Source organism: Thunnus albacares, chromosome 15 (assembly GCF_914725855.1).
Source record: "Thunnus albacares chromosome 15, fThuAlb1.1, whole genome shotgun sequence".
NCBI classification, from domain to species: domain Eukaryota; kingdom Metazoa; phylum Chordata; class Actinopteri; order Scombriformes; family Scombridae; genus Thunnus; species Thunnus albacares.
Genome location: NC_058120.1, coordinates 15,202,260 through 15,227,562, shown reverse-complemented (window position 1 = coordinate 15,227,562; position 25,303 = coordinate 15,202,260). Strand labels below are relative to the sequence as shown.

At 40.7% G+C, this 25,303-nt stretch overlaps 1 protein-coding gene across 20 annotated transcripts in view; it reads right to left on the bottom strand.

Moving 5' to 3' along the window:
• Positions 1 to 25,303, bottom strand: part of LOC122998026 (uncharacterized protein C2orf16-like) — a 177,909-nt gene that overhangs the window by 77,030 nt on the left and 75,576 nt on the right. For 14 of the 20 annotated variants that reach the window (XR_006407322.1, XR_006407324.1, XR_006407319.1 and 11 more), the window contains one exon: positions 1,215 to 1,395. The gene's annotated coding sequence lies outside the window, so the exon portion shown is untranslated. Of the gene's footprint in view, positions 1 to 1,214; positions 1,396 to 1,937; positions 9,050 to 10,081; positions 10,763 to 25,303 lie in introns of those variants that run through there. The other 6 variants (XR_006407313.1, XR_006407318.1, XR_006407320.1 and 3 more) reach the window with 4 other exon arrangements.

The following is a 25,303-nucleotide window of genomic DNA, read 5'->3' as shown; positions in this document are numbered from 1 at the left end:
TCTGTTACCCATATACACACACTACCATACAACCAGCAAGGGGGAAAAAAGACAAAAACACACACATTACTGTCCTCCCCTCGATGTCTTAATATCCTGACGCAGCAATGAAAAAGGGGGGATTGGAGGATTTACAGTGCTGATTCTGAGAAGTAGCATTTGCTTTTGGTTACCAAGGACCTCTGCGGGATCAGCAGGCCCTGCTCCCCCCCCTCTACCTCCACTTTGTCTCTCTCTCTGTCCCCTCCTCCCCTCTTCCATCCCTCAGTGAAGGATAAAAGTGTCCAGCAGTGTGTATGTGTGTGTATGTGTGTGTGTGTCTTTGAGGGGGGGTATTTGGTGAGAGTACTGACTGTTGAAACAGATGCCGGTATGCATGTGCCACCTATGTCAACATGGCCGGTCTCCGGACCTGATGCTGCTCGTAGATAGGACCCTGCCCACAGAGCCACAGAGTCTAGACTCCAGATGTGTTCACACACACACTAGGACCAATGCCAGTCCAAAGCAATAATTCTAACAGTTGACAGCCGTTTACTTACACACAGTTAGGTATGGATAATAACCTTCCCTCTCCCAACTCTTGAAAGAGATATTACTTACAAAATTGCAGATTTTCTTGTTTATGACCAACAGAGGACGTCTTCACTCGTACAGTAAGTGGGAGTGGAGTGCAGAAACACTGTATCATGATGACATTTGGATGCAGTTAGGCGGTGAAATATCATCAGCCACCATGCTCACTTTCTGAACAAAGACAGTGAGTCCATTTCCAGCATGTATTTCACAAACACACGCAGGCACATTGATGCCAGGTAACGCTTTCGCTGGAGGAAACTTTATATGATTGTTTATAACTTTTGCTTCACATTTAAGTAGATATCAAATGTAATGTTTCATTGTATTGTATATTTAAATAACCCACTGCTTCTCTCAAGACTGCACTGAAATAAACAGAAACATATGCTGACTGCATATGCTCAACACCGCTTTATTTAGACTGTTCTATAGCGACACGACAACAAGAGTGTTTTTGTGAAAAAGACACATGGGTAAATTGCAACTGTTATACAAAACAAGACTCGGGAAGAGGAAAAGTAAAGAGTGAAAGTGTTCAGAGCACAGATGCACCCGCTCTCTTGCTATCTCCTGTGCTTGTGGGTATACTGCCGATCCAGCTATTCTTGTTGGTTTGTTAATTGTTTGTCACCCACCAGGTGCCATCTGTCTGTAGTCCCACAGTCCCCGAGCCATGTGGGCCGGCCTGCCTGGCGCCTGCCAACGTCACTGACCTGCAGCAACCGTCCACACCTCCGTCACACACCTCCTGATCCGTCTGGGATAAATAGCTTCTCCCTCAACTTCTGTGCCGCCATCACGGCTTCCCAATCTGTCCTGTGTTAGAAGGGGAAGAGGGAGGGGGGTGACAGGAAGACACGGGGAGGGAGGTAGAGAGACAAATGAGAAGAAGGAATGGATAGATGGATGGATGGATAGAGTGAGAATAAACAAGAGATAGAAATGGATGTCTGCAGAGATAAAAGCCTGAGATGTGCAGTTAAAGGCCTGTTTGTGCTTTCTGATCAGTCTGTTGTTGCAGAGCAGAGAGACTCAAACAGCGTACAGCCTGCTACAGTAACTCAGCGACAACTGTCACATTTGTGTCTACATATGTCTGCATACTGTAGATGTTAAAGCAGCACTTTAATCGTGCTTTTAATGACTCTGCTCTGCAAAAAAAAATATGTTCTGATGCAACCCAAAATTAAAACAGCAACAATTACATCACCAGAAGTTAAGGTATTTTGGATTTGGCACAGCATCAATTGGACCTCAACACTTTAAGAGGCACTCCAACAGGCGAGGGAGGTCACCTTCACCTGGGCCTGATGTTGGGGCAGCTGTGTGTTGAAAAATGAGATCAGCTGCTTGCTCACCGGGATACGTGCGGCAGTCTGGAACTACCCAGGGCCTCGAGCACCAGCTAGCATACGGTGGCCCCTGTACAATAAAGACAGAGTGAACAGCCCCCTCTCTCCCAGCCTGTCTGCCTGCCTGCCATCCTGGGGCATGTTGGGTCACCTTGACGACTGGGCCCAGCGAGGGGAGCCGCACCCCACTTCGGGGCAAAGAAGGAGGCAGTATGGGTAATGAGGCGTTGCCATGCAAGTGGAACAGCTTTTGAATAACCCTATCTACACACACACACACACACACGCACACACACAGTATTCTACTTGTGTTTACAGAAGGGACAACAGCTTGTTGGAGAAACCTCTCAGGAGTTCTTAGTCCAGGAAGGAGGAGATGCACGGGCACGATTGTGGAGGTCAGCAAGTCACGTGGTGAGGTGTTCATGCACAGATAACTTCGATAGAAATGCATGATTTATATCTGAAGCATGTGCAAAAAGGAAGATAGTACACTCCTGCAAGTGAGTTTCGCTGTTATCTAGCAACATTAAAAGAGACTGGTGCCTACTATTCTCATGCGATTCTCAAGTTTTCTCAACACTTCTTGTATTCAACTCCTGCTCTTCAAGATGAAACAGTTGTAAGGGTTACAGGCTGAGCTATCCAAGACCAAAACCCTGTGGACATCAATATTTGGAGGAGCCAACACATCTAGCTGAGAAAATAGTGTATATCAGCCACCCATGAAATGTTCATTTGAAAAGATGAAGTAACAAAAAGATTTTTCCAGTCCAAGTACGCCTAGTAATAATGATTGCAAGAGATGGGGTTTAATCATTCTGCATCTTGGTCTCATAAAGACAGGGAAGGTACAGTATTCCCTCATGTTGACTCAACGTTAAACATTCTCTAATAGCCTCTGAAACTGTGCGGCATATGAAGCCACTGGAATCTTGGGACTGGTTGAGCGGGACCCAGTGGGAATTTTGGACAACCTCTTCTCACACAGACACACAATCAAAAGTAATGTACACTTATCACCAACACTGACATAATGACAATTAGTGGGCACAGAATGGAGAATGCTGTTATGGTTGACTTCAAGAAGGTTGAGAAACATAACTTTTTATCGGTCGCAGGAGAAAGAATGAGACAGAGAGGAACCTTCAACTGGTTCATGAAAAAAAAAAAAGCAGCTCGAAACGAGAAAAATATCCCCTTAAGTGAAAAATGAAAAACTGAAGGTTTCTGACCACATAGAAATGCAAATGCTTGAGTTTGTTTTTCATTAGCTTGGCTTGTTTGAAAGGAATAAACCTCCACACAGGGTCTGCCTGGAATACGTGTCTTATGGTAACATAATCCAAAGTGGCTGCAGTACAGTACGTAGGCTTCACTCCAATATCTGAACACTCCATATGGGTCATCAAATGTGTTTTTTATTTATCCATGTTGTTCATGTAAGTAGTGAATGCATTAAACATGAAATTACTTGTGAACTTTAGTTCCTTATCTGTGGCAGAAAACCTAAAAAGGTTCCACTTCATTATTCAGCCATTCCTTCAGTTTGCAATTGGACACAGCCCTTTATAAATATAAAATTGCTCAAAATCTTGGAAACCACACTGAAATTCCGCAAACTCATGCACCATATCGGCATTAAGCTATAAAACCATATTGTAGAAAAATGGACCACAGAAAATGTTTTTTTCACAGTTTTCTGAAGATGATGTATGTTTCCAGGATGGATTGTTCTTTTTTTATTCCTGTTTTTTTTTGCTCCACGTCTGTCCTCTCTGAATACTAATAGCCCATCTCCTGCAAGCTTTGCTACAGATGCTGTCAAGTCTAGCCTGAAATGATTATAAGAGCCAGATCCCACTGGCCAGCTTTCCAGTAACACTCCTACATGGAGATGGAACCAGAGCTGGGGCTGAGGCAGAGACTGGGGATGGAGCTGGCGCTGGGCTGCCAGGGGACGTACGCCAACAGGCCCAAGAAATTAATACCAGCACTGGGGCCTCACCAAGGTCCAACATCCAGCTCCAGCTGGAGCAGAGGAGACGAAATGGATGACTGGCAATGATGTCACGAGACAAGGTGGCTCGAGGGTTCCTGCGCCACTGCTAGCAATGCCCTACCTGGAACTAAGAGCGAGAAATCAATGGTTCCGATTGATGTGCTCGGCCCAGAGATGGAAGCAAAACTTGAGAATCTGAGTGCCAACTTCAGAGAGATTTGAATCTCGGCACCGTAAAATATGTTTTAAAAAAAAGAAATTTACATGAAATATAATCACGCCATCTCGTGCTATTATCAATCTGCATTCTCTCCAGTTAATCAGACTTCATTCAAACTACAGAAAATGTTATTTTAAACATTATAAACTTACTGTGCAGAAGAACAACAAATCCTTTAACCACTCTAACGAAAGGGAGGAGAAGCATGACAATGATGAAGAGTTTAAGCTGAACCACAACTTCCAAACCAAACCACAGCTTCCTGACATTTGCTAGTCTCATCATATTAAGCTTAAGTTGCCAAACATTTGATTCCGTTTGACACAACATATTAATCACCCCCAACAGCCAATTACAATATTATGAGTTGTTGGACACAACTTGATGAGAAAATGACTTGATAAGACACAGATGACTGTGTTATTTACATTAGGTCATGTCGCGTATTTGTATTTGATGCATTTTTTTCCTGCGTCATCCAGTTTGAGGGCAGAACTGTTGTGCTAATACTGTAAAAACAATACAATCACATCAGAGTTACTTTCTGTCATTGCACATTTGCAAAGAGTTAAGTGTTATTGTCGTCTGTGTGTTTTGTAATGAGCTCTGGGGACGATCCAGGCAGTTTATAAGCTGAAATCTTGATCCTGTGTGTCTAATCACAGCAATGATGCTTTAAACATCAGGAAATCATTTACATTGCTACGGCTCATGGGGAGTTTGAAAGTATCTCATCGAAGTTATGACAACAGAAGACTACTCACACACACACTAGTCTAAACCCATGTCTGTATGATCTGACTCAAAATGTGGTTTCCTAATACTATAGAGCCTTGGGGGGAACTCAATACATTAATGGGTTTAGAAGAAAACTATTTCATTTCATTTCAGAGCTTCTGTAGAAAAAAAACCATTTCATTCATTTCATCTGTTGACTTCATCATTTAAAATAACAGCATGTATAACTGCCTTCTAATTAATTTTGTAATTCCTTGTTTTTTTGTTTTACTTGTATTTAATCAGTTCTAAAACATTTTTTCAATGTTAAAAAATTTAAGTGGAAAGAAACTGTCATGGCCCCGGCCGTGCCTCCAGTTATTTCCCTTGTGTTTCCATGTGTTTCCCTTTTCCCTTGTCTCCTGTTTTCTCCTGTCTGTCTGTGTGTGTGTCTCTGTGTGTGTGTGAATGCGGTGTGGGTGTGGCTTCCCTCCTTGGCACTCTCCGGCTCCCTCCTGATTGCGGCTCATTCACCTCACCTGCCCAGCCTGCACATCTGCCTTCCATCAACTCATCAGCTCAACAGTATATCTACTCCAGTTCTCCATCCACTCATCGCCAGATTGTTGTTTCAACAACAGTGGTAGCCTCTCGCTCTGGGCCGTTCTGCAATAGCATATTCAGAGTTATTCCTTGCGTTACCTGCACTTACCGTGTTTCCTTGTGCTCCCGGGATCACTCCTCTCTGGTCCCTCTGCCTGCCTGCCTCGCCTGCTTGCTTGCTTACTAAACCCCCAAACTTATCCTCAGCCAGCTATGCTAACTCCCTCGTCCGCCTGTCCTGCCCAGCTCAACTCTGCTAACCATCATCTAGCTTAATTCAGCTCTGCCATCCACCATCGCCTCTCTACCTTCTGCCTCGTCTGCCATCCTCATTCCCCTTTATTCCTACAATAAACCCCTTTTTATATTACTTAATTCCATTGTCTGTGTTTGGGTCCGCCTTTACTGATCGTAACAGAAACAATTAATCAGCCTGGTATTTGTTGTAATACTAATAAACCAAGACAGTTTTCTGTCAAAGAAATGAAGGCGAACATGTTTCACTAAAGAGGCTTGTTTCTTGTTCCCATAAATATGAGTTATGCCAAAGCTGGAAGGCATCCAATTCGAGCCATGAGGCAACATATTTTGTGTGGGCTAGCTAATAATGTTTGCCCCCACTGCATCTATCTGTTCCTGCTCTGGAAAAGTCTTAATGAGTAGGTGGATTCATGTACATTAAAAGGGAAACATTCATTTTGTCATGGAAGAAAGGAGTCATGGTGTAAAGTAAAATACGACTGCAAAAGTGGGACGTTTAGCCAGCCTGGTTTACAGTGGGATAAAGACTGAATTTTGCTCACCAGCAGTTTTAATGGAAACAGACGCTGAACATTCAGCTGGGGAACAAATACACAAAACAGCAGAGCTTCTGTTTTCTTTTTCCACTCTACTTTGCTTTTTTTTTTTTTTTTTTTTAAACTGCCTAACACTCCCTGATGGCGTATCGTCCTAAAACTGACCAGGCTTGAAATATGACAAGTTTAATACGTCCTACATCACCGTTGAGCACGATTGAGTTACTAGAGCAACAACTGGCCTGTCCCAGCCTGCAGCAGAGCCTGTGGAGCAGCGGTGTGAACATAACCCCTCGTCAAAAGGGTTCAAACCCTGGAGGAGACACAAGGTCTGACGGAGTGGGGAAAGCGTGAAACAAAAGAGTTGAGCCGCTCAAAGGAAGGAGGCTTCTCAGGTTTGTGCCGGACAGACGTCCAGGGCAGTGGCTCTGATGACAGGTAAGGAGGAAGAGGGTTGGTTGGTTGGTACAGTTGCAGGGTGGGTGGGCCACCAGGGGAGGCAGAGAGAGAGAGAGAGAGAGAGAGAGAGAGAGGAAGGTGGGAAGGAGGGAGGGCAGGCCTACCAGCGCTGTCACCAGCCCTGACGTGTTTGGATGAGACCCATGGAACATGTGGGGGAATCAGCATGAGGCATCACACCTGGAGGAAAAGACAACTAAATCCAGCCCCCAGTACGGCGGGCCCCGGCTCCACCAAGTCTAGCCAGCATCTGGAATGGATATGTAGAGATGCAGCAGGCTTCACAGCCCCTTCACGGGTGCTTCTCACTCTACCTTTGTTCCAAAAAAAAAAAAAAAAAAAAGAAAAAAAAATGCACAGTGAAAGGTTGCGGTAAAAATAAAACAAGAGTCTCACAGTGGATTTGTGTTTATAAATAAATGTTTTTTTCTCAAAGTTTTTCTTCTTGCACCGTATCCCATCTGCTTGGCATAATGTTATTGTGCTGTTGATAAAATAATACACTTTCTCTTTATAATTGCTAGACTCCCTTCACCCCCAATATGCTTCCACTTGACTCTTCTTGGCTTTAGCAAGTGTACAGATGCCAACAGTTTTTGGTTACAGTAGCTTCAGTCTGGTTCACCATCTTTCAGCATGTATCACTTTGAAAAAGAACAATGCATCCACTCATAGTCAAAATACATTGTTGATAACTAAAGATATATTCTTTAAAGTTCTAAAGCAAAGGAGCATCTATCCCTCTCATGATGTCAAATTTGACACTAAGTGACCACTGATATCTGCTGAAGTTCCATAAAAGGTGACTTAAAAAGCGACTGCAACCCATCAGGACGCTCCAGGAGGAGCATGATGCACCGCAGTGTGTGTACTCTCCCCGCATGTTTGTGTGTGTGTGTGTGTGTGTGTGTGTACGGGGTTTGTCAGGGGCCAACCAGCCGTGTTGTGACTGGAACAATCCCGGCCACAATGTTTGTTTACACAGAACCGCTCACTCACCCAAATAATCAGCCGCTGTGGGCCTTTCTAATCCCCACACAAAGTCAATGGAGCCAGGTTGAGCTGGCGACAGCCGCGATAAGATACTCAAACACAGCCTCTTGATCTGCGAGCCGCGGCCTCTCCTTCCCACACCCTCTGTCCCCTTTGTTTCCTCTATTGCAATTCCCAACGTGACACGGATTTGAAGTTCATGGGATGCATTCAGAAACAGACCCGCTAGGCTGTACGGATGAATTTTTTTTTTTTTTTTTTGCCTTCCTCTACCTACCTAGCCGCTCTTGTTTTTTTTTTTTTTTTTGTGTGTGTGTGTGTGTGCGTTTTTTTTTCCACATTGTTGCATTGTCTGCAGCACAACATACAAGTCAAAGCAAGCTGCCGTGGTCTGAAAAAAAAAAAAAAAAAAAAAACACCCACTCTCTCGCAAAGGAATGCATATTTGAAATAGTGTATTGTTATGGTTTTGGCTAGGTTGGTACTCACTCGGCAAATCCTGGTGTGCGACCGTGATTCTCCATGTGTGTGTGTGTGTGAGCGTGTGTGTGTGTGTCCACTGATAGAGGTATGTGGTAAAACATTCATTAACATTCCATTCATGACCTCAGTATTATGTCCACAGCGAAGGAGAGCATATATTTGCCTTTCACACCTCTTGCACGGGATGAGGGAAATGATAGAGCATTATGTGTGTCAGTGTGTATGTGTGTGTGAATGAGATAGAGAAACAGAACGAGGGAGAGCACAAGCAGTGGGGAGAGGGATAAAACACAGCTCACTGATACTACATAATCTATCTGGAACCATGTCTCAATATCACAATATTTCACACATTTACGTATCACAAATTTGGCAGTGGCAGCCTCCTCCTCAGATCAGTGGAGTTATTTCTGCCTTGTTTACTGGATGCTGCAGGACCGAGATACAGTTTGCAACGGCACAGATGGGAGAGGCTATAGCTTCGGTACCACAGTATCGCATGCAAAAATGTTTGGTATGTTTTAACACAGATAAAGCTGACATATTCCGAGGCGTTTCGCAGACAATACCCATGAAGGAATCTCCCATCTGGCAGTGCAGCCTCTCTGAAATCCTCTCTGTCATGCTCAATGAGAACTGGAGAGACAAAACATTCTCTGTCTGTATATCAGTCCTTATCAAGGCTGTACCTTGGGCCTCGCTGGATATCAACAAAACATCACCCCGCAGGCTAGGACTTCTCAAAAGAAAAAAGAAAAAAAAAAAAAAAAAAAAAACCTGCACTTTATGTTATAGTTTGAATTATAAACATCTCTTCATGGTTTGATGCTATACAGAAACAGTTTGTGTATTCATCCTGAGGGTACAAGTAAGGGATTGGATAGCAGCATAGCGGACAAACTTCTTAGCTCTGGAACCACATGTACAATTTCCTGGTTAGGATCAAATCGATCAGCTTTACACTGTGTCCTCTTCCTTCCCACATCTCAGTGAAGAAGGATTACTTTTTTTTTTTTTTGAGGCCGGGTTAGCCGCTGCCTTTATGAGAGGAATGTCAATGAAGTCACTGCTGTACTGCTTCTCTCCACATGATGGTGCAGAGGACAAGCCTCCCCCTGGACAGCATGAAAGCTGACATTTAGCTTTAGGTTCTCAGATTTGCATGTCCACTGCACACAGATACACACACACACACACAGACTCAAACGCTGCTGCTTTAGAGGGGGGAAACAAATGGTTTCTGATCATTTTCAACTGTATCAACAAGAGATCTAAACAACGAAAAGGATTTAATATTTTTTTTTATGGTTGTAAAACACACAAATATACATGAAAAATTAATTTGCGAGTGTGAAAGTGACATGCACTGTATGTAAATGGATTTCACCAGAAGTAAACACAGTGTTCAAATAATCACAGTTAATTATGTTTTCATTGTTTACTATGAACAGATGCATGTTTGTATAAAGGCTTATATTGTGAAGTGGGCAATCTATGTCTTTGCTAGTTTTTATTTTACATTGATTTTATTCATTCACAGCTGTATGCACATTGTATCCAAATGTGAGAATAATCCCCTACGCTATGACGTTACTGTCTGTTGGTCAGTGAACAAAGAACTGTGCCATCCAATATGACATCCAATATGAGTGTGTGTGTGTGTGTGTCTATGTGTGTCCTTCCTGTCTGTATGTAGTCGCACCTGTACTCTCTGTCATGATGTTATCAGACCCTAAACACCTGCTCTCCACAGTCTGAGGTCACCAACTACATAAAACTGCCTCCTAGCACAGGGAGATGGGCATCTGAAAATACATTGCGTGTGTGTGTGTGCCTGCATGTGTGTGTGTGTGTGTGTGTGTGTAAATAAAAAAAAACGTCATGTTTTTCTTCTACAGTCATTTATATGCAGCTCATGTCACACAGCACATCACTCACAGGTGTCATACAACCCTGAATATGACCTGAACGGAAGGAGAGGGTGGATGTAGAGAAACAGAGTGAGTCAAAGAGAGTGAGAATATACATGGTGGGATCATACAGAAGATCTACAGCAACTACGTGAGTGGTCAGCAAGTGAATTATTACAAAGTATTATGCATCCAGGTGATATAATGCCTCCATATGACTAAAAAATAATAATAATACAGAAGACACCAGTATGCTTAAATGTACTAAATATGGACCTTTGAGAAAATACAGGCCATGGTGAACAATTAAAAAAAATCAACTATTTCAGCAATATCTGCTCAAGCAGAGTTACAAGTAGTGATAATGGAGTGAATCACATAAACACAGATTAACCTCCTGTATTTTATAGTTGTCTCTTTCTCTTTTCTCAATTTCCTACCATTCACTTTGATTCAACTTTAAGCAAAAATCAAAACAGAATTTAGAAAAAAACATTGTATGGAAAATAAGTATTTGTGTATAAAAACAATACATTTCAAAATGAAACAAAACGGGGCACACAATGCACCAGTGGTTGTCACTTTGAAGGTCAGTAAAAAGGGATCCTTGAGGCAAAGAAGCAGGCAAATGTTTTTTTTTTTGGATTCTGAAAACAAAATGATAAACAATATCTCAATTAATGCTGATGTGACTCATATAACCCCAAACATCTCCACATAATCTTAGCTTACAAATTCTAATTCATGCATCTATTTTCAGACAATTATCCAGGTCTACACTACACTGGCAAAGTGACAGCATACCCCACATAGTCCTCCAGTTCCTTCTGGAGGATTCCGAGGCAACCCTAAATTAGTTGGGATATGTACTGTAATCTCTCGTCTGAGTCCTGTTTGCCCAAAAAGCCACAAGGTGTCCTGGTGAAATCCTGATTAAATGCCTCTACTGCCTCTTCTGGTTCCTCACAGAGAAAAGGATCAGTGGTTTTGCTTAAGATATTCTGAAAAGGAACTTCACCTGCATGTATGACCCCATTCCTCTTTATGCTTTTGATTGCTTTCTAAACTGTGACTATAGGATAATGATGTAGATTGACTAGTAAATTGAGGGCTTTCCCTCATTATTGCTAGTATCTTTATTAAAAAGGTGTGTTGCCAACACCCACATGACTACAGGCATTGTACATATCATACCACTGCATCCACTTTATGCATCAATACATGTTGTTAAAGCAAGAGATTCATGGCCTCAGATTAGGATGCACCGATCTTCATCCACCTCTTTGAGCAGCAGAGGCCACCAAACTGGATGTTGTCCAGTTCTAACTGTTTACCAAAGCCCTATTCATGAAAACCAGACACATAATAGGTGACAAAGTCCAACCTTGGTCAGCACTCACAGAAAAAGAGCTTCACTTGTACTGAAGATGCAGACAGAGCTTAGTCTGATTACTCAGGTATGGTTCACTGTGTGACTCGCAACAGCTTTCCTGAAACATCTTAGTCCAGCAGTAAGCTTACACTGTTTTCATTTCCTTATGTTTTTTTTTTGTCTTTTATATGAAACTACTTTTGTTTTAATTTTCTAGAAACCGTGAAAGCTATGGAGTCAGTATTTAAACATGCAAATGGGTGTACATAAAAATTTCTACTAATAATACCTTTGCAACTGACGCAAGTGCGGTGTCACCATCCAAAAACATGCTTCACTTTCTTAGCATAACAGGTTTGCTAAGTCTTTATGGCAAGAATTTCCTCATTTTGCAGAATGATTCTCTCCAACAAAAAGCAGGCGAGCATCCAGTTCTTCTGAGTCACTTTCTGTCTTTGTTATGGTCCAAGTCACCCACTTTTGACCAAAACCTTCCATTATTATGTTCCACTGCTTTGAAAAAACATCAAATTACAGCAGAACGACTTCATATGTGCACATACATGATGTTTTTAAAGGAAGTAGGTAGTACTGGTTATCTCAGAATAAAAAAAAATCTAGTGTTATGCAATATATAGTGTTTTGTATGGTAATTCTTTGTGGATATTTTGTTCAACAAAATATAATTCCAAAAAAGTTTTAGGTACAGTTTTACTTCTGTGAACAAACAACACAGCAGTGTCACTACAAATTATTTTCTAACATACCCGATATTCTGCCATCAGCTGTATGTACTTTTCAGATAATTAATTGGTGAACCACAGTTATTAATAAACGAGGCAGGCCACAGAATAATATCCTCCAGGCTGCAAAGCAAACTGTATGAAAAAACTCTTTTGTGAAACAGGTTCTTAACGAGGCTGCAGGACATCACCGTATTGGTTGGATTACTGTGTGGAGATAGCGTGGAAAAAATTGCATTACAATGTTGTGCCTGTTGGTGCTTTTGCTCAGAAATACTTCCATTTCCAATCCTTAATGACAAACAAGAAAGCTTTTCTGATTGAAAACAATTCCAGCACTTCAAGCCATAACAAAAATCATGACAAGAGCGTTTTCACCAAAAGGAAGACATTTCACACACTGGGAGCCTTTTGTGATATTTTCTCTCCCTCCCTCTTACCCTCCCTGTCTCTCCCTGTCTCTTTCCTTTGTGTGCGTAAATCATCTCTTCCCTGCGGCCTGTCTGTGATCATGTTGATGGGAAACAAAGAAATCATCTTGAATGGCACATTAATTTCCTCCGTTCTCCCCCTGCCCTCTGCCTAATGAAATCCCCTCTGCCACGGGGCCTGAGGAGCCACACTGGCAAGCCGTCACCAGCCAGTAAATATGTTTACCTTGGAGCACTACGCTAATGGACTGTTTACTAGGGGGAGGCAGCAAGGGGTGTTACAGAGACCAGGCAGCACTGGGTCTGGGGTGTGTGTTCCTCAGACCAAGTGACAGCTCCTTTGCTCCCCCCATTTCCCCAAAACCAACAAACCACCAACCATCTGATCTAGAGTGGCTGTCACCAATAAAGACTTCAGATGGAGGACCAAAATGCAAAGACACATGACTGGATTACTCTGAAGTTTAATTAATCTTAAGCCGGTTTTGTGACTGCTTGTGAAACTTCTGTATACAGTGGTTAGCAGAGTTGTGAAGTGAACTGGAAGACCATTTCCACACAAGTCTGAACCATGTACACAGACGGTGTTCCAGTTGTGGCCCATTTATGCAGCTTGTTGCTCTGGCTAACAAACACTGTATACCCTAAATAAATTATTAACTTGACTGCTCTCCAAGTGAGCAACCAATTATCAGATAAAAAGTGGTAATTCATGGGTGTTGCACTAGAAAAAAAAAAGATTATTGTAATCAATACATGCCAAAACAAAGGCAAGCCATGTCATTTTGTATTAAATCTTGGTTATTGTAAGGCATACACCATGCAGCATGTGACATCGGAAGTGTTGTGTTGGCCAGACACTGTCATTCAAGTATCCAGACACCCCAGAACAAACATGCAGGGCCCTTTAACCATCAGTGGACAACTCCTGATAGCCAGAGTTATGTGAAACTTGCCTCAGCCCATGTGACAAAGCCACAGAGATGGAAATGTTGCAGACGCTGAGGCATCTTCTGGCAAAAGCCTCTCCAGTTTTGGACTCATCACTACACTCCTGTCTATATATTTAGCAATCTGGCCTTTAGACTTTTAATATTATTTTCACGTTGCAGAAACATACTTACAAATCATTTAAAACGTGTGTTGTGGTAAAAATCTCTTATTGGAAATATATGGTTTCATAATGTGATTTATAATATGCTTAACTGAACTTATAAATATGTATGTGAGTATTTTGGTGCTCTGTATTAAAATGTTACAAAGTTTGAAACTGCATGCCCAGTAAATTATAAAACCACATATGGTGTAACATCATCAAATCAAAAAATGTATTTGGCAGTGAAACCAATAATGTGAAATTAAACAACTGGACTGAGTTTGATTTTTCAGAACACCTCACTGACTAACAGTAATAAAGTGGGTGTAGAAATATAGAGCAATAATAACAGTGACACTGGCACAATTTATTTTAGGGAAATTAAGTGGGTTATAGATTTTTTTTTTTTAACTTGAACTTTTAATGCATTTTCCAACAAGTAGAAAAAACACAGCATACACACACTAACAGCATATTTTACATACATACCAATACAAATGCCTGTACAAGGTGAAAGATAAATAAGAGACAATAACAGAGTAACAATTTAAAAGAACATAAAATAAAAATAAGTAATTAAATTTTAAAAAATGAAGATTGTGTTTAGCTTAGTGAGATGAGGGTCTAGAGGATAAACTTAACAAAATAGAGTACGGTTTAAGCCATCTATCAAATAGAGTAATAAACCAAGGAAACATGGACCATTTATATTGCTTCGGTAATATAATAATATGTCTCTAGATTCTGGGGAAGGTAGGTATTTTACGTACACTGTCTATTATGATCTTCCACAATTGCTGCTCCTCATTACAGACTTCAGAGAGAAAGGATGCAGCTCTCTCCATGGAGATAGTCTCTAGGAATGTTTGAACCCACAGACCCTCTTTCAGCTGATCTGTGTCCTTCCAATTTGTTGCTATCAGTCTTTTCGCTGTCATGCACCCGGTTGTTAAAATTTGTTTGTTGCGTTTGGACCAGATTCCTTCAACAGTATAATTCAAAAGGCACATTGCTGAATCACAATGAACGGTATAGCTGATGATCTTTCCCAGGGACTGTGTAACATTGTCCTAGAAGGTTTTTACCATAGTGTAAGCCCGTACCATATGATAAAACGTACCTTTATCTCGTTTGCAGTGCCAACAAAGATCAGAGTCAGATACACCCATCATATGCGATTGAGCAGGGGTGAAATATGTTCTATGTACAAAATTATGATTGATCATTTTATTCTTCACCGATTTAGATACTTTGTAGATCTAAATCAGTGTTTTCCAGACATGATCACATTCTTCGGTTTCCAAGGATATACCTAAGTCGGATTCCCAATTTTTTTGAACAGCGTTCCAATTTTTTCCTGATGTTTTGCAATTTGTATAATTTCAATGTCATTGTGTCCTGTCTGACCATTGATTCTAGTTTAAGCTCAGTTTCTGTCATCCTGGGTATGATTACAGATAATATGTCTAAAGTTTCCTGTTCTATCCTTTCCCATCTTGTGTCTCTTGAATTAAAGCCATAACCCCAAACGTGGTGTCCAAAGACACCACAATTAGTGGTTCAGCTGTCAAATTGGCGTAATATATTATGTGAATCAGTTTGAAGCCTATAAGCGAACAGTCTTCAGGCCTTGTCTCCATTTTCAAAGTATTTTGATTTTAAGCAATACAAATCAAATTTTGTCTTTTTATTTAATACGTTTTTAATTTCTAATTTGGTTATCAGCATATCAGTATATGATCATTCATAGGATTTGCTTTGTGAGCTGCTTCCAATTCAGATAATTTTTTGTATAGTCATTTAATTTTTTGCTCTTATTTTTTTCTGATTAGTCACAAAACTAATGAGCCACCCCCTGCATATAGCTTTGCATGCTTCCCAGACGGTTGCAAAGGATTTAACTGATTCACTATTCGTACCAAACAGTTTTGTCTCTCAGTATTAATCAAATTTTAGAGTAAAGAATTATTCAATTTCCATATGGAGGGTTTGATATAATGAATGGATGGACAGAGGGCCAACGTTATGGAGCGGTGGTCACTATAAATCATGTTATGAATTTCAGAGCTCCAGACATTCGAAATTACTTCTTGAGTAAGCCAAAAAGCATCTATTCTTGAGTATGATTGTGTGGGTTCCAATACAAAGTATAATTTTTAGTATGGATTTAGTCATCTCCACACATCAGACAATCCAACATTTTTGCATAAATTGGTAAGAGCAGCTGAGATAGTTCGCTCAGATGGAAGGGGTTTACTACTCCTATCTAGTTTGGGATTGGGGACGACATTAAAGTCACCTGCCATTATAATGGGTTTACCTGCATATTGTTACATAATAATATTAAAACCACTGGAAAAGGGGACATAATTTATATTTGGACCATACAAATTTATATTTACTATAGGCTCATTGTAAAGTAAACCATCAATAATATATCTTCCTTCAGAGTCAACAACAGAACTCCGAGGTCCAAAAGGTGTCTTTTTGTGTACCACTATCACTACTCCCCTGTTTTTGCTATTAAATCCCGAGTGAAAAACCTGTCCTACCCATTTTTGTTTTAATTTACAAGCTTCAGATTGTATAAGGTGAGTTTCTTGCAGAAGAGCTAGTATTTCTGATTTAAGTTTTTCCAAATGGCACAAAATATTTGTGTGTTTCACTGGACTATTCAACCCGCCTACATTCCAACTTGAAACTGTTACACTATTTAAGATCTGACTGTCTGTCTGCTTTGACATTGTTAACTCAAAAAAAATAATATAAGAATGGCCCACATAGTTTTCATATCTCCAACACCTATCTCATAATTGTGACAACTCAACTTATAATTATTTACTATGAAGTTTAGACCCTCTGTGCTGAAGAAAAAACTATAACAAGTGCACAAGAAATAGCAAAAGGCTACATAATGGACCAACTAGTTCCAAAAGAAAAAGAAAACCATAGCATTCTACCAATGCCACTGTGTGGACAAGTCAACACGAATGCAAAAAATAAAAACACCTTTCGATTGCATCCCCAAACTACTGTTAAAATAATATCTGTTGTTGCTTTTCAAAATGAAAAAGTAAAATAACTACATTTTACATTACTTCTTCATGATAACAGTAGCTTGGTAATAGGATGAGAGAATAAAAACAAAACAAAGACACCTTTCAAGAGTCATACATTTTAACCTGCATTATGTCAAATAAGAAGTTGTTCAGAAAATGTTTTTCCCCCCAAGTTCAGGGGCTCAAATTAACTAGAGAAATGTGTATCACAATTATTCAGGTTCAGGGCCCCAATTTACTGGGGGAAAAAATACGGTAATTTGGTTACAGACCATAGATATCGTGCTGGCCATTGAATCCATTCAGAAGCGTTCATCTTTGGCTTTGGTTGGCGTGTTGTAGCTGTATGTCTCCGTCCCTATCTTGACAATAAGTCGGGCCGGGAATAACAATTTGAAGGAGATGTTCTGATGATGCAGTGCAGCTTTGATGGCATTATATTTCATTTTTTTCCATGACACAGCTGCTGAATAATCTTAGAATATGAAGATTTTTTTTGGACTTGAAGGATAGTTCTTTGTTCTTCCATGAGGCTCTGAGGATCCTTTCTTTATCTTCAAACCGGAGTAGTTTCAGCAAGATTGTGTGTGGTTTTTCGTTCTGTCCTCACTGCGAGCCCAGCCTGTGTACCCGTTCCAACTCTGGAGCCAGTTGGTCATCGGGGATCTGAAGGATGTCTTTGAACAGGTCAGTGGTGAAGGATTTTATGTTTGTTTCTTCCATATTTTCCAAGATGTTGATGATCTATAGATTATTCCTCTGCGAATAATTCTCTAAATAGTCCACTTTCTAGGATAGCTCATTTCTCAAGGACTCAAGTGTCTTGTGGTTTGCTGAAATTGAGGATAGTAGATCTTCCACATCAGATATACGCTGCTTGGCCTGGTTGATGCAAGTGGCAAGGCTGGATAGCTCTGATTCAATCCCAGTAGTTGTGTCTTGTATTGTTGGTAGATGTCCCTTTATTTTTTGCTAAACAGAACCGAGCTCAAGGATCATTTTCTGTGCCCAAGAAGGTGCGATATCGGAGTGTTCACAGTCATCTTCTAAAGTCAGTATGACAGTGTTTGCTGGTGGAGTGGGTTAACGCTTGCTTCTTCTTTACTGTTAGCTTGACGCTGTTGTTGCTGCTGTTCGCCTCCTCTTCGTTTGTTTTTGAAGACGTTTTGAGTGTCTTTGTGCCAATTACAGTGGGTTTAAAGTAAAAATAAAAGATTGAAACTGTGGAGCATGCTCGGGACACGTCTCACTCCACCGAGGCAATCTACAGAAGCCGGTTATAAATGAAATTTCTAAATACAGATTAATTTAAGCTTTAAGCTTCATATTTAAATCGCTGTCTTGATCTGTCTGATGCAGTGAACGTTTCAAAATAAAATCTACATGGCTGAGCTGATACTATTCATCCTTTAATGTTTTAGGCCCAGAGTGCATATTACACTCAATAATTTAGTGGATAAATGTGTCCCCTGCTCAGAGACGGACAGTTTACCAGTGAAGGAGGTACTGAAGTTCAGCTCATCTGTGTGCATATACAAGATTGTGCATTAGTGTGATATGCATTATATGCATGTCAGAATATGGATGTGCATGCACATGTGTTTGTGTGTGTAACTACACCCACATGACTTAACGTTCCAAGGGCAACAGCAGCAGCAGACTGCGATAACGCCCCCTGTCTCATCTATGGGTGTCTGGCGCCTGGCAGCACTATCAGTGACTGTGCCTAGATGTGTCCCTGTGTCCCATACACACACACACACACACACACACACTATCACACAAAGAGGGCCCTGCAGCTGGTGACAGGCTGCTTCTCTCAGTCTGCTGCCAGCCTGTTCAACACACAGCTCTCTATCCAACTCTTATCTCCATTGATTTCCTCCCCTGCCTTCAAACTTAGATATGCACTCTTTAAAAACAGGCCAACTGCGGAGTTTTGGGCCCTGAGAAGGCAGGATATCTCGCTACTTGGGTGGTGAGTCCAAAGTATTGCCACTACTGCATTTAGGTATCCTAAATTCGGCGTGATTAGTTCTGTAGCATTAGTAATATCTGCATGAGAACAGCAATAATGGTTTGATTTTGCTTGTGACTTCCATACTAAATGTGTGAGCTCACACTAACTTGAATCAGATTGGATAAAAGCAGCTGCTAAATATGCAGCTGGGGAGTTTCTTGTGATGTATGTGTTAGATCTACGTTATGTCCATATATTGACATGGTCATGAATTTCCATGTCAAATGTCTCAGCAGGATATAGCTGAAGGCTATGATTTCTATCCAGCTGAGATGGGAGATTCAGACCTCCCTCCCCTTTACCTCTGCAACATCTTCTTAGTCCTCCACTCCCCTCCGGTGTCCCTCTTCCCCTTTTCCCATGGCTCTTCTCCGTCTTTCTTCCCGTGTCTGGCTTTCTTTCATTCTCTTCTTGGGTCCTGCTCCTCTTTCCATCTCCACCTTCCTCTCTTGCCCCTCCCCCCTCCCATTAACTACCCCCCACCACACACCCTTTATTCCGGCAGACTCCATCGATTGATTTCCCCTCACTGTGACACATTTGGTGCAGCCGCATGTGGCCTATTAATTATATCCACAGCAGACTCTCGTCACGCTCCCCTTTTCCCAACAATACAACCCCTCACACACACACGCGTGCGTGCGCGCGTGCGCACACACACACACACACACACACACACACACATACATATATATATATATATATATGCACTACCCTCAGAACAGGCAACCAGGGGTCTACTAGACAGCATTCATGACCCTGCAGATCACCCTATAACCACTGGATGTGACAGAGAAGCAGATAGAGAAGGGGGAGGACTCCAACCTGGAGCGTTTGAGTGGAGGCAAACAGACAGTGGCAGTTGAGGCGAGGTTGGGCCCATGTTGCGTGTAATCTGGCTAACATCTGTTAGCCATCATGTGTGTGGCTCCATTTAAAGTCCAGAGTGAACTAAGAGCCTGAGGAGGCTCCCTGCATCCCCGCTCGCAGGCTTTTAGCAGGCCTGCTCCAAATGTTTCCCTCTGCTCAGATAGACCGACCGACCGAGAAAGAACAAGAGCGAGGAGAGAGGACAGTGGAGACGGAGGCTGACACACACTCGACAGAATACAACAGCACTTAGCGCATCAGACGGCTTTTTCCTCCATTGTCTGTGTGTGTGTGTGTGTCTGTGTGCGTGAATGTGCATCTGGCAAACAATACAGTAAGCCTTCGCTGCAGGCCTCTTACAGCCTCAAAATCCCGGGTTTTTATATTTAGCTCGTAATCACTATAATTTCCAAATTAGATACAGGCTGGCCAAGTACACATTCCTTCTGTACAATAGCCCTAAATGGTTGTCCTATCATCTCCGGAGACAATCTCAGGAGAGAGACACTTTAAATATTAGAGTGATATTCAAAGACAATCCATAGTGATGAAAACAAGCGGAGCACGCTAAACAGCTGCTGTTGAGGATATTGTGCGAGGGGAGGGGGGTGGGGGATTAAGAGCAGATTACAGGGTATACAGGGTATAGGGCCTCCATATTTCAGATTGACAATGTGGTGGATTGTGAGATCAACCTGGAGATTTTCATATGAAAAGATGTTTTCCATCAGAGATTAACGGCTGTTATTATTCATTAACTTTTTTTTCAACCTCTCAAAGCCTTGTTTAGCCTGCTGCCAGTACTGTAAGTGCAGAGCAGTAGAGAAACGAGAGCAGTGAGACAAACTGTATACATTCAGTAAGAGGCAAGGAGGAGGGAGGAGAGGATGGAAACGCATAATGTATTGAGAAGCATTTCTTGGCATGGAGGCATACTCAGGACTATGCATTACCAACCCAGTCTCAGATCAAAACGTGTAATAGCTACATTGGTCCACAGCGCAAAACATATTAGTTTTTAGGTTTTTTTTAGATTTTTTTAGGCTTTCTATCGCTGCTATGGTGGTTGTTATGGACGCTGCTATCACTACACCACCGTAGCTAACATGTCTGAATCATTATCTTTGCGTTGTGTAGTTATCTGAGCTGTTGTGTTATTTTATGTAACTGTTTGATGTTCTTTCAATAAAAAAAAATAACAATCACAGGCTATAAAACACCTTTTCTTGACAGAGATAGCGACATGTGGATTTGGGTTGCAGCAGAACGGTGGTAATATGAAATGGAATGAAGCGCACCGACCGAAAACAATGCAAAGCTGTAGTAAATCACACCAAGTTACCCACAACTCAATGCTCTTCCATAGCCCTCCGCTATCATTTCTCAGAACCAAAGGAGAAATCATTGAAACTGATGGCCTTAACATTAACCTATCGTATTGTTGCGTTTTCAAAGGCACTTTTGTGTTTATATGTTGAGAAATGTTAAAGATATCATTAAAAGAAAAGCTTAACACGGTGACAGTGAGGAAAATACTTCCAGGTGATGGGTCCTCCGGTCAGCCAATCGTAAAACTTAAAATTCTGAATTTCAAATTCAATTCATCCCTGAGGTGCTCTAAAATCTACGTTTCTTACTGAAATAACACGATCAAACAGTTACATAAAATAACACAAATAAAATAACAGCTCAGATAACTACATAATGCAAAGACAATGATTCAAACAATACACAACTACATGGTTTCAGTGATAGCAGCATCCATAGCAGCATCCATAGCAACCACCATAGCAACGATAGAAAGCCTGCAAGAATCTCTGTAATAACTGACAAACTAAACATCACATACATTCACTGAATGCACATTTCTCACTAGAAATGTTATCAAAACATATTTTAATTCCGAAACTATCTTAAAATATTGTGTTTTATTAGACTTGCTCCAACAGTGTTTTTTCAAAACCGAACTAAAGACCTTCCTTTCCACTTGAGCATTTTCTTAATTGAACATACCGTATTTGTACAGTGTGTTTGTTTGTATGTGTGTATGTTTGTGTTTTTATGTGTATATATGGATGGATGTTTCTGTTTATTTGCACATTTTATTTTTTATTTTATGTTTGTTTATTTTTAAGTAAAGCACATTGAACTGCTTTTGTATGAAATGGTGCTACACCAATAAATTTGAATTTAATTTAATTTTCCACTCAGAATAAAAGGAGTGTCAGCCTTTTTTTTTTCCACAGACAGAAACTTGACAGTCACATGACGTGGACACAGGCCAATAGAAGAGAATAGGTCCCAAAAAAAAAGGTAAGCATCTCACATTTTAAAGCCATTATTGTGAAACTAATACGTTTTGCGCTGTGTACCAACGTAGCCATTACACATTTTGATGTGAGACTGGGCTGGCATTACATCTTACCATAAACAAAGGCTGGGGCTCATGCATTATTTATTGGCAATAATAATGAAGAGTGCGTGCATAGGACGAATACATTAATCATATGATCATCTGGAGTTTACACTTGCTCATACTGTATCTGTTGGTTTGTTTGTGTACACTCGCTGATTAAGATGCTTATTCGTTTGATCATTACTGCCGGGTTGTCCATACAATTACATGTGGGAGGATAAAGATGCAAACCTGTTGTTTGCATTTTTTTGTTGGTTCTGTGTGATGCGTTGTTTAATAACATCATCTTTGTGTTGAATGTTATAATCTACAGCAGGAGATTCATATCCCCCTTTAAAAACTATGAATTTCTCATCAAAGAAAGAATTAAAATGATCAGAAAAATTGTAATGCAAAGCAAAATTAGCCTGATTTAAAAGGGGTGAAATAACAAAACATAAAACAACAGAAGCAACCAGACAAAATTAAAAACCAAATCATTTGTTAATTTTATTGACACTATCTGAGTCCTTTTGCAAGCAGCCAAAGTAATTATAGCGTCAGAGATATTCTTTATGGGTCCTTGCCCATTGCCATTCTCTATAATTAGAGACAACACAACAGCACAGCAGCAGCACCCAGCAGAGTGAAGGGGGGTACTCCCCAATGTCAGAAGACCATAAAATAAAAAATAAATATATAAGAAACATAAAAAAGGTCCCAGATCCCCCTCTGGCTATCGATCTGAGCCCATGGCGTTGGAAATGTGTGTGTTCTGTTTTTAAATGTGTTGCATCTGTGCATGTGTGAAAGTGTGCGTTTGTCCGTTTACATGCCTGTGTCTGTACGCGGGGTTGCATGTTAGTGTGCTGGTGTGTGTTCACAGATGATCCCATGCCAAAGAGGAAAAATCCCACAGGGTGAATCAATAGATGGTGTTGGATAATGGAGGCCTGCTCAGACAGCTGTGTTCTGCCTCTCTCTGTGCCTGCCTGCCCGGCTGCCTGGAGGACTGAGTGAGTGGTTGACTGGCTGGCTAACAGGCTGGCTGAGGGACTTCAGTTTAGCCCACGTAGCATCCCACACCTGCTAAGGCATGGCTTGCTATGTACTGGTCAATGGACAACACCTACTCACAGCTCACTTCACACAATAATAACAAATACACACACACACACACACACACACACGCCCTGTGTGCCAAGTTTCTCTTTCTTATTACATGTGGGCCACAATATAAATTCTTATAAAAGTACCCATCTGAAGAAGTCACGCTTCAAAATTCTACTGTTACATGGAACAAAAACAATATTCTTTATATGACAAGGCAACGAAAACCTGCTCTGTATTTCTTCTGTTTGGTTGCACAAAAAAAAATTGTTGAAATTGTATAAAGGCAATAAAATAAAATCTTAACAGCTAAACAGTCAAATATGCCCTTAAATCAGCTTTTCTGCAACCCCCTTTTCTCACAAAGGTAATGCTGAGACCTCTCTCTCTCTCTCTCTTTCTCTCTCTCTCTCTCTCTCTCCATGTCACAGACTTCATAATCAATACCAATAAAAGTAAATCCTTTATCTCATTTCCTTAAGTGCACCCTTTATTGATCTACGGTTTACGACTTAACAAAACAGCCAATAAATATTAACAAGTACCCGAGCCCTGATGGAAATTATCAGCAGATTACAGTCATGTATCAAAACATGAACGATAAATTCTCTCACACTTTCTAGTCCTATTAAAAAGTATTATTTACAAAGATCATCTGACTGAAGCTTTCAATTAAATATTTGCTGAGAGCGTAAAGGCATAAATGATGAAGCAGTGCTGCAGTAGCAGATTTTCATGTGAGATTAAAGCAGGAGATAGAACAAAAAAAAAATGATTATGCTTCAGATGAATTCGTACATCCACCGTCCAGTCTGCGGTTTCACTGTTTATCTTCTTCCCTTCACCCGTCTCTCTCCTTGGTTTGGAGCTTTCAGTTGTGGTGCCATAACTGATAAAGAGCTGACAAAAATGCAGAAAAATACTCCTTAATTAAAGAGCCATGAAGAAAGACTGAGGGTCTGTACTACACATCCAAACACACACTCATAAATACACACACAGCTACTGCAGGCTTGATGTGCTGTGGCTAATGAGAAAGGACAGTGGACCACAGTAACCATGTCTCTTCCTCTCCAGCAAAAATGAGTTCATCGTTTCACATCATTATTCAAATCAACCCCCTAATTCCTAAAATATTTGCATATTTAAAACTGGATAGCTTTTTTCTTGCCTTAGGCTGACACAAGTCTCAGTGATACAGAGAAAAATGGAAAAAAAGGGGTTGCTCTTCTAAACACACTGTAATCTTTCACATCCCATAAAGTGCAGCAACAGACACAACGGTAGAGATCCATGCACTTCAGTGTTTCTGTAGGAATGTTTGTCATGGACCAGCAGAAAGCTCACCTCTATTATGTATAATTAATGACATGTCAGTCATTAACTGTCCACATTACTCAGCTCACATCTTGCTCAGTCATCAGTGCCGACAGGGCGCAGCTAGAATCTGTCACATATATATCATGTGAATTTATTTTTCTGCATATCATTCATGACCAATATCATCAACACAGACACATACTGGAAAATCAGACAACTGGTGCCAACTCGGGCTGCAGCTAAAGATTATTTTAATCTTTGATGAATTTGCAGATTACTGTCTTGATTATTAGTTTAATCATTTTGTATATAAACATAAGAAAATTGTAGAAAAAAAAAAAATCACACATCACAATTTCTCACACCCTATAGTTACGTAATTAAATCTCCAAAACCCCAACATATCCAGTTATTATCACGTAAGACAAAGAAAAGTAGCAAATCTCCACAACTGAGAAGCTGGATCTGGGGAATTTTGGGTATTTTTGCTTAAGAGGTAACTGAAACAATTATTTACTAGGGTTGGGTATCATTTGCACATTTTCAATATTGCCAATACAACATCTAAGCTTTGGTACAGATACCAAAACAATAGTTTTTTGGTCCTTTGCTGTGAGGAATATAAACATCTTTTTACTGCGGAACTACACAAGCAGCCACACAGAACTAAATCAAAAACTATCTGATCAGAGAATAAGTAAACAAGAAGATGAATCTCATCAGATATTTAATGCCAACTTTCAGTACTTGACCGTTTTTGATACTTGATGGT